General features: G+C 40.4%; 1 long non-coding RNA gene across 1 annotated transcript in view; it reads right to left on the bottom strand.

Annotated features, from left to right (window-relative positions):
* Positions 1–417: 417 nt before the first annotated feature.
* The window catches only part of LOC141371800 (uncharacterized), a 69,171-nt gene continuing 58,768 nt past the window's right edge, over positions 418–10,820 (bottom strand). Inside the window, exons 6-7 of the long non-coding RNA XR_012377034.1 lie at positions 6,332–6,502; positions 418–513 (exon numbers count right to left, since the gene is read on the bottom strand). This is a non-coding gene — a long non-coding RNA (uncharacterized lncRNA). The remainder of the gene's footprint in view (positions 514–6,331; positions 6,503–10,820) is intronic.

The raw sequence follows: 10,820 nt of genomic DNA, 5'->3' as shown, positions 1-10,820 counted from the left end.
TCAAGGGTCATAATATATAAACTTTTAATATTTTCTTTCTTGGCTATATATACTGAAACATCAAATTAATGATGCAAATCTTTGAATTCTAGGAAGACCATGCAGCCTAAGGGCAGGAGATTTTTTCCCTTTGTGATTCACAACCCACCCCGCCTACCACCAGTGATATGACCTGAAGGCCTTTTATTTAAGAGTAGGAGTAAGTGAGAGGAGAAGGCAGAGGGCTATTCCTGGTGATGGGATCTGGGCCCGAGAGCTTTACTAGGGACCCTTAGTGGGTCCCCTTATGTACAGAGGAGGTGGGAGAGGGAGGAGCACAGGGAATTCTGCCAGCACCAGTCTGTCTGAGGGAGAAAGACTTGCCTCATGTCGTGCTTCCAAGAGCAAGATCTTCCGCATGGAAAAACACTAGAGAATGCCAAACAGCCAAACCCAGTAGAGCACGAAGGAAGGAAAAGTAGAAGCAGGAATTTCAGGCATTGTTTGACTTCCTTATCACAATTAAAACTGCTTCTGAAACATTGATAAGAGTGGGGATTGGGAATTTGATCAGTATGAAAAGTGATTTGAGTAAACATGTAAGCAATTAAATATGCAAGATATAACTTTATTGTTTGATGTTCATTTCTGGCATTCTTTCTGGGAGAACTGATGACACACTAAAACCTAATTCCTGGAACCAGTTTTCAGAAGCACAGATTTTAAATTCTTATTGGTTATTGACAAAAAGCAAACAAACTCTAACAAGGCAGAGAAACCACACATGATTTCCATTTCAAGTAGCATTAGGCCTAGAAAAATATTTAGTCATAGTTTTAACATTCTAATTTCAGAGATGTGTTAAGACTGAGTGAATAAATATGTGTAAGTTTAGTTAGTTAAAGAGAAGCCTTTAGTATCTACAGATATAAGCATAACAATGAAACAACACCTCAGAGTCAGCTTTTCCCCTCAGCACCCCTGTATATAAATGGGCACTGAGGGAAGTAACTATGGAGAGTTTCCCATATGCCGGTGAGCAAAGTTCATCACGTGGATTATCCCATTTAATTCTCACAACATTTTCATGGTGTTGATCCTGTTATTATATGTTTCACAGATGAAGGAACTGAGAAGTTAAATAGCTTATATGAAGTCACCCACCAAGCAGAGGCAGAGCCACACAGGAACCCAGGCAGCCTGATTTCAGACCCAGAGAGAAGCTCAGAATTAACATGTCAAGTCACCACAATAGTGTCCAAAGGACAGCATCAAAAATACAGTCCAGGTCCTCTGCTGGCCCTGTCTGGAGCCAGGATAGGGAAAGCAGTACTGAAACCCTTCCCTGGCTTCACTTCCCCTCACCCTCCAGGCCTTGGTCAGTCCTCACAAGAAGCATCCAACAGTCAGGTAGTAGTTTTCTTCCCTGACTTCTCTCCTCCCTTCAGGCAGCAAGTTCACAGTGACGAGAAGGACAGTCACAGGTCAGTGGTTGACATGCCCCCCCCCCTTGCCACTCACCCTGTGAAGCTGAGGACATTTCAGAACATTGTCAGCAGCAGGCCTGGGCAGGCAGTTGTACTCCAGCTTTCTATTCCTGAGCCTCTCTACCATAGTTTGTCACTGTGCCCTTAAATCTCACTATTCAACTTTTGAACCGGGAATATAGCTGGAGAATATAAGTGTGATAACTAAAGGTCCTACCTAATACCTACTCCTTGCAAGCCACTGTTTTAAGTATTTCACAGTTACAGCTCCCTTCATTCTTATCATAGTCCTGTGAGGTCAATATGGAGGTGACCAGCTCATCACCAGTTGCTTGGGACTTTCTTGGTTACACAATGAAAATCATGTGTCCCAGGGACCTCCTTATTCTCAGGCAAGCTGGGATGCTTGATCATGCCAGGTAAGGTACTATAATAAGTAGAAAAACAGTGGAGGCCCAGAGAAGTTTAGTGATTTGCTCAAGATCACAGACTTAGCAAGTAGCAGAAGCAAGATCTGAAGCCAGGTGATCTGGCACCATAACTTTCTCCCTTAACCAGTAAAATATAAATTGTTCTCCCTTGAGAACAGGGAAACCTTAATGATGGACTAATGACAATGATAATAATATCATCCCAAAGACATTTGAGCTAGAAGATTGGAAAAGGAAGGAGACATTATTGGGACACTGTGATAGGCCCTTTTTCACATGATTTCATTTAAGCCTGACAATAATCCTGTTAGATGTCATTTTTCCCATTTTATGGATGAGGAAACAGAGGCTTAGGAAAGTTAAAAGTCTTGCTTAAGGTCAAAAAGTTAGGAAATGCAGAGATGGATTTCAAATCTAATTCTCGCTATCTCTGAAGTCAGCGATTACTTCATTGCATCTGGCTACCTTTAACAAAAATTTACATTTCTAGAGCATTTTACAGTTTAACAAAGCCTTGTTACATGCATCATCTTATCTGATCATTATGAACTCACTGAAATAAGTATAGCAGTAATAACATTCTCACTTACACATGAAAACACCAAAGATTTAAGAGGTTACATGTTCTGAGGTTATACAGATATCACACGACTGAGTTGAGGCTAGTAGGCAGGTTTCCTGACAAGTTAATGTTATGGAGTAAATGTTTATGTTCCTCCCAAATTTGTGTGTTAAAATGTAATCCCCAATGTGATAGCATTAGGAGATGAGGCCTTTGGGAGGTGATTAGGTCATGAGGGTGGAGCCCTTATGCATAGGGTTAGTGCCCTTATCAAAGAGACCCTGCATGGTTCTCTTGCCCCTTCTGCCATGTGAAGACACAGTGAGATGGCAGCTTATGAACCAGGAATGAGGGTCTCATAAGACAACAAATCTGCTGGTGCCTTGCTCTTGGACTTCCCAGCCTCCAGAACTGTGAGAAATAATGTCTGTTGTTTATAAGCCACTCAGTTTCTGGTAATTTATTATAGCAGCTTGAACAGATTAAGACAGTTAATGTTCTTTTATTCTTTCTTCCTGACTTTTTTGGAACATATTATGTAGGATATCCATGAACTTATGTGACAGAAAGAAATGGGTGAGGTAATGGATGTGAGGTAGGGGGTAGAGCAAATGGTGAACTCCAGTTCCAAGAATAAAAGTGACAGGATGAGTAGGCTAGGAGGCAATTACCATAAGAACCTTTAAGCCCACAGCAAAAATCATTCTCAGTGGGGAAAAACTGAGAGCTTTTCCCTTAAGGTCAGGAACACGACAGGGAGGCCCACTCTCACCATTATTGTTCAACATAGTACTAGAAGTCCTAGCCTCAGCAATCAGACAACAAAAAGAAATAAAAGGCATTCAAATTGGCAAAGAAGAAGTCAAACTCTCTCTCTTCACAGATGACATGATACTTTATATGGAAAACTCAAATTACTAGAATTCATACAGCAATTCAGCAACATGGCAGGATACAAAATCAATGCGCAGAAATCAGTTGCATTTCTATACACTAACAATGTAACTGAAGAAGGAGAAATTAAGGAATTGATTCCATTTACAATAGCACCAAAAACCATAAGATACCTAGGAATAAACCTAACCAAGGAGGTAAAGGATCTATACTTTAGAAACTACAAAACTTATTAAATTGAGGAAGACACAAAGAGATGGAAAGACATTCCATACTCATAGATTGGAAAAATAAACATTATTAAAATGTCTATGCTGCCCAGAGCAATCTACACTTTCAGTGCCATTCCTCTCAAAACACCATTGGCATTTTTCACAGAGCTGGAACAAACAATCCTAAAATCTGTATGGAACCAGAAAAGACCCCAAATCACCAGGAGAATGCTGAAAAAGAAAGCCAAAGCTGGGGACATCACAATGCCTGACTTCAAGCTCTATTACAAAGCTGTGATCATCAAGACAGCACGGTATTGGCACAAAAACAGACACATAGATCAATAGAACAGAATAGAGACCCCGGAAATGGACCCTCAACTCTATGGTCAACTAAGCTTCTACAAATCAGGAAAAAAATATCCAATGGAAAAAAGTCTCTTCAATAAATGGTGCTGGGAAAATTGGACAGCCACATGCAGAAGAATGAAACTGGACCATTCTCTTATACCATACACAAAGATAAACTCAAAATGGATGAAAGACCTAATGTGAGACAGGAATCCATCAAAATCTAGAGGAGAACTAGGCAGCAACCTCTTTCAAGACACGTCTCCAAAAAAAAGATACGTCTCCAAAGGCAAGGGAAACAAAAGGAAAAATGAACTTTTGGGACTTCATCAAGATAAAAAGCTTCTGCACAGCAAAGGAAACAGTCAACAAAACTAAGGCAACCCATGGAATGGGAGAAGATATTTGCAAATGACATTACAGATAAAGGGATGGTATCCAAGATCTATAAAGAACTTCTCAAACTCAACACCCAGAAAACAAATAAAGAAACGGCAGAAGACATGAACAGACACTTTTCCAAAGAAGACATACAAATGGCTAACAGACACATGAAAAAATGTTCAACATCACTAGCCAGCAGGGAAATACAAACGAAAACCACAATGAGATACCACCTAACGCCAGTTAGAATGGCAAAAACTAACAAGGCGGGAAACAACAAATGTTGGCAAGGATGTGGAGAAAGGAGAACCTCTTACACTGTTGGTGGGAATGCAAGCTGGTACAGCCACTCTGGAAAACAATATGGAGGTTCCTTAAGATGTTAAAAATAGAGCTACCCCGGGCGCCTGGGTGGCTCAGATGGTTAAGCGTCTGCCTTCGGCTCAGGTCATGATCCCAGGGTCCTGGGATCGAGTCCCGCATCGGGCTCCCTGCTCCTTGGGAGCCTGCTTCTCCCTCTGCTTCTCTCTCTCTCTCTCTCTCTCTCTCTCCCTCCCTCTGTCTCTCATGAATAAATAAATAAAATCTTAAAAAAAAAAAATAGAGCTACCCTATGACCTAGCAATTGCACTACGAAATATTTACCCCAAAGATACAGATGTAGTGAAAAGAAGGAGCACATGCACCCCAATGTTCATAGCAGCAATGTCCGCAATAGCCAAACTGTGGAAGTAGCTGAGATATCCTTCAACAGATGAATGGGTAAAGATGTGATCATATATACAATGGAATATGACTCAGCCATCAGAAAAGATGAACACCCACCATTTGCATCCACACGAATGGAACTAGAGGGGATTACGCTAAGTGAGATAAGTCAAGCAGAGAAAGACAATTATCATACGGTTTCACTCATGTGGAACATACGGAATAGCACAGAGGACCACAGGGGAAGGGAGGGAAAACTGAATGGGGAGACATCAGAGAGGGAGACAAACCATGAGAGTCTCTGGAGTCCAGGAAATAAACTGAGGGTTACAGAAGGGAGGGGGGTGGGAGGATGGTGTACCCAGGTGATGGGTATTAAGGAGGGCACGTGTGGTGATGAGCACTGGGTGCTTTATGCAACTAATGAATCACTGAACACTACATCAAAAATTAATGATGTATGTTGGCTAACTGAACATAATAAAAATTTTTTTAAAAAAAGCTCTTCTAAATAGATAGTCAAAAAGGGGCCGAGGGGGAATAGGCCTAGACTTTTTTGACATTTCAGCAAAGACCAGAACATGTACTTACTGTATAAAAAATCTCTTCTGTCTCCAGCTCACTCATTCATTCATTCATTCATTCATTCAATAAATACTTAGTGAAGACCTAACATGCCAGGCAAGGGGGATATAAGAGTGAACAACGTAAATATATAATAGCTAGATACTTGGAGTTTATGGTGTGATGAGGAAATATTACCATTGCTTATTATTCCTGCCAGTCCTGGCTCTTCCCACACCAGCTGGGGGTGGGGACAGCTAATTTGTGTAGCATTTGTCAGGTCATGGTGTAAATAGTTCCACCTATGGCTGATTGTAAATTGCCAAGGTAATGTCAATTGGTTCTCAAAATTCCCAAAAATTTAACAGTCTGCTGTCCAGGCTGTGGAGATACTAGCCCCCACCTCACCCACCCTACCCTCACACATTTAACAGTGGGAATTATTACTCCTTACAAGTTCTAAAGGGTTTTAAAATTAGGAGGGTGTTTCCAGCACTAGGAGGATAACAGCAGGGCAGGCAAACTATAGGGTAATGTGGGTTTTTGTTTTTGCCCAGAGTGACAGAAGTGAGGGCAGGGGAATCCAATAATACTGCAAAGATATCTGGGGAGCTCTAGTGAAAAGCTAGAGCACACTGGGAGTCTGCTAATGATCTACAAGTGGACCCCCCCTCAGGAGATGGACAGCTTTAGTAAGTGTGATTTCTCCCCAGCTTAGCTTTACTCTTTTCGGTCCAGTTTTTCATGTAAGATCCTTACCTGAGAGAAGTAACGTGATGACCCATGACTGTGGGTCGGTAGATCACACTGGTCTGCATTTTGCTGAGAATATGTCCTTAAAATTGTTACTAAGTGGTTTGGACAGAGGGTAGGAGCTGCCAGGGGTTCAGGGGGGCCAGAAACTTGCTGGAAGGAAATGTATGTGCAAACCTAGAAAGCAGAGTGAGGAAAACACTAAGAAATTCAAAGCCTCATGAATCCCACTTCATAATTTTGCTTGGGCCTGGTGAAATATGCACATTTTAAGCTATCAGAAGTTATAAAGTGGTAATGATAAGAAAAGCAGGTCAAAAAATAAAGTAAGGTAACTTGGAAGGATTTCTTATCTCCTATCTTTGCTAATAACCCTGAAAAAGACATTTGACAGCAAATGAAAGTTTATATCTATTTTGGCTCCCATAGAGATTAAAGGCTAGTCTTGGCAATACTCTGCAGTACTTAGCAGCATGTGTGAAATTACTCATGGAGATTCTTCTCGTTTTGTACATTTTATTTATTTTTTATTTTTTAACCACGGTATGAGGCTGAATTCTTTCTAGATGCAGTAAAGTGAACCACCAGATTGCTTTTCAGTGATAGTACAAAACTTTTTGCTCACCTAAAGAAGAAAAAACATGACAAGTGATGTTTGGTACTGCATCAAATTTCCTGAAGACCTGCTCAATTGGAAATTATTTATTTGGTAATCAGAAAATGTTGCAAATTCCTAATGAGACATTGTCACATGAGTTAGTGGTAACGATATATTTAATTCTTTCTTTAATACAGAACGTATAAATAAGACTCAGTACTCTTAAGACATTTACTGGATAAATAATGACACCCCCCCAAAAAAAGGCAACAATCTGGATGTGATTATAAAGATTTAGCTTGGTCACCTCAAGGATGATCCATCTCTATAATAGAAACTACTATTCAGACAGGTGAAAAGATGGTGGTGAGGAGCGAAGGAGAGAAAGTATAGTTTCACTGTGATATTAATGTATTAATATTACAGAGCGATAATTTGTCACCATCTATTTGCCAGTAACATCTACTAAATGTTCAACTGGCTAAATAGTACAACTAACATACACAGGCTCTTCTGAAACAATACATTATAGGATATTTTGGGCAAACTATAATGGTTCTAAAATTATATCTCAAATAATAAATTCCCTTGGACAAGAGTATATGTGAATATACTTTAATTCATAACCCTATTTTTTTAAAGATTTTATTTATTTATTTGAGAGAGAGAGAATGAGAGATAGAGAGCACGAGAGGGAAGAGGGTCAGAGGGAGAAGCAGACTCCCCGCTGAGCAAGGAGCCTGATATGGGACTCGATCCCGGGACTCCAAGATCATGACCTGAGCCGAAGGCAGTCGCTTAACCAACTGAGCCACCCAGGCGCCCCATAACCCTATTTTTTAATTCTTGCTTATAGGATCTAATTCCTTTCCTTTTCTCCCTTCCTGTCATTGGGAATTACAGTTTGACAATGTAACAAATGAGCATCAAGATTTAGTAGGTGCTTCTTTTAGAAGCTAGATTTTTCTCTTCTTTATAGATTTATTGCCACATCATCTCCAACCCTTATCCCAAATGACATTGCACTTTAATACTCAAGGAATTTAAGTTCCCAATTAAAATTAGGAAAAAACCCTACACTAAAGAATCAGAGACCCATGAAAACACAGCTCAAACAACTTAACTCTACTGTCTAACTTAACTATTTTCCTATTTTTGTGCTTTCTTTAAATTGCAAACTCAGTATAAAACCAATATTTTGAAAAAAATTTTAAAAATCAACTGTCACCTGGATACCAATATAATTATTTTCAGTTGTACATCTGCTACTGCATTCTTTAGCTTGATTTATATGTGTCTTAGGTAGTTGTGATTGAAGCATGCGCTCAAATTTGTATTATTTTCTTTTCATGAATGTCTTTTAGTGATTATTCATTGTTTTTTTCACTGTTGAATATCCACTGAGTACCTGAAACAGTGCCTAGCACATAGTAAGTGTCATAAATAAATACTTTAATAAAGGATGGTAGAAATGTCAGAGTGCCGAGATGTTCTTTAAAAGGGTGTACTGTATTTCTTACTAAACTGGTCCAGGTACAGCTGAGTAACAATTGTTGTTCGTGAGACAAAGTGTGAGTTAATGAATCACTACATCCTGTTGACTTTCTTCTAAGATGTTTCAGGTTTCTCCTCTGGCAGGATGCCCCAGGCTCAAGTGTGATAGGAGCTTCAGGTTCTGCCGTATGGTCTTGGGCTTGTTTTGAAGACTGCACGCTGTTGATCTCCAGGGGCTCCAAGGGGAAAAGGAGGACCTGTTCTTCCCTTGCAACTCATGTTTGCTTTCCTCCGATAGTGAAATTAAGCAGTCCATGCTCTTGGAAGCTCAACAGGGCAGTTGGTGGGAGAGACGGGTCATGGTGAGCACCAAGTGGGACTGAAAGAAATCCATCCCATTTCAGTGTGGTATAGCATGGAAGATGAAGGTGGACTTCACCTGAATGGGCCACATTTTCCCAATGCTAATGGGGAATCTGCCTTAAGGTGGTCTTCTGTGGAGGCTGCCTAAATTCCATCCCAGTGTACTAAAATTGTGGGCACAAAAAGAGTCCTGTACACTTTTTCCCCTTGCCTGGTCCACAATTAGAGGTGTGGATAGTAAGAAAGTCAGTAAACTGTGCTGATAACTTTCTGTTGAACAGAATAGCTCAAAAGCATCTCAAATACCATCTTAATGAACTGACCAAATTAATGTAGCCTTTTTTGGTCATTTAGTGGAAAGAGCCTGGACTTTGCATTTAGACCGATCTGGCTTCAAATTCTGGCTCTGCCCACATAATACATTGGTTGTATGACTTATGTCACATGAATGAATTTCTTAGCATCTGAATATTCTATCTTGGAAAATGGGAAGAATAACTCCAACATTTCAGGGGTTTGTGAATATTAAATAGGATCATCAAGGTGATCATTTGAAATCTCATTAATCGCATGTGATAGCACTTAATCTGTTTTCTCTTCCTTTTTAGAGATCAGCTAAGGGCTTGGGACCACCTGGTTCTTTAAGCACAGCCCTTTGCTATACTAAGGACAGTGGTCTTCCAGTTTTAAAATAGAAGTCTACAGCCATTTCAGAAATTATAAAGGTTTGCTAGAAGTCCCTAATGCCCACTGTTACTCTGTAATTATATGAGATCAGTTTGGAGACTTGACTGTCCTTACCATTCTGTATGCTGCCAATCTGACAGAACAGTAGGCTTGACCAGAAGACAGATCCTAGGCCTTACATAGTAACTTACACACAGAGAGCAGCCCGACAGCAAATCCCGCAGAGCTCAGATTTCTACTGATAGAATTCAACCCTAGACATAAATTACACGGTGCTTACAAGGCAAATGAAACACAATCTATCAAGATGGAATCACCAAGCTTGCACCTTGCAGCCAAAATGGATGTGATTGAAACAAGTTTTTTTGCAGATTCTTATTTCGGATTCTGACATTTTCCGACAGTTTGTTTAAAAGTTTTCTGAAGTAACTGAAAAGTAATTGTATTTTTTGGCAACATGGAATCCCTAGGAAGGCACCTAAAATGCAGCAGCTGCTGGCATAGGAAAAGGAGATATTAGATTATAGATATTCTGCCAGAGATTTAAAGGTATTTTTGTACACTGAAGAATTGCAACTTAAGTATCTTACTTTACCCAAATAACACATTTTTGCCTTCAACACAAGATGCTAATAGTTTATCAGCCTACCAAAACCTCTTGACCAGCCTAGTCTCAGAATAAACAATATGCGTTTTGAGAAAATGAGTGAGCATAGTTGATTATCAAACTGTTTGGTCTTTCCCCCCATCTGATAGGTGAAAAATTGTATCTCCTGGTGTATCAGGTATCCTGCCAGGTGTAAGCAGGTCCTCAGCTCTTCTCTCCAGCATCCCTGTAAAGTCTCTGTGGGAAGCAGGTGCTAGGCTTGGCAGCTTGCACCCTGGCAGCTGATGTGGGGTTCGTTATCATTTCTGCAGCTACTCTATGGGGCACTCATTATCCACACTGCCTTCAAGCAGTGGTCCAGATGGTCTTCACACTGCCATGTGGGTTAGGGAAGAGCTGCAGACAGGGCAGCAGTGACCAGGTGTGTGATGTGGGCCCTGTTGTGTGTCGGGGCATAAAAGGGAGGCTGGGAGGGAGAAATGTACCTCCTTCAGATTGTTTGCTCTCCTCCCACTGGCATCTATTCACTAGGGATTATAGGGCAATCACACCTGCAGAGACTGCTTCAACTTTTTTGTATGCTGCAAGTGAAATAAGAGAAGATGAACAAGAAGGTATCCTACCTTAGGGCAAGGCAGACTTTTAGGTCTCTCTCTCCCATCAACAGAACATAGGCAAGTAGAAGACAAATAATGCAATATATGTTAAGAAAAAAAAAAAAAGAAGAAGATAGCAGGAGGGGAAGA

The sequence above is a fragment of the Callorhinus ursinus genome, unplaced genomic scaffold, assembly GCF_003265705.2.
Source record: "Callorhinus ursinus isolate GAN/ISIS: 27379988/994484 unplaced genomic scaffold, GSC_fseal_2.0 scaffold3, whole genome shotgun sequence".
Lineage (NCBI taxonomy): Eukaryota > Metazoa > Chordata > Mammalia > Carnivora > Otariidae > Callorhinus > Callorhinus ursinus.
Note: the sequence above shows the minus strand (reverse complement) of the source record. Positions and strands in the feature narration are given on the sequence as shown.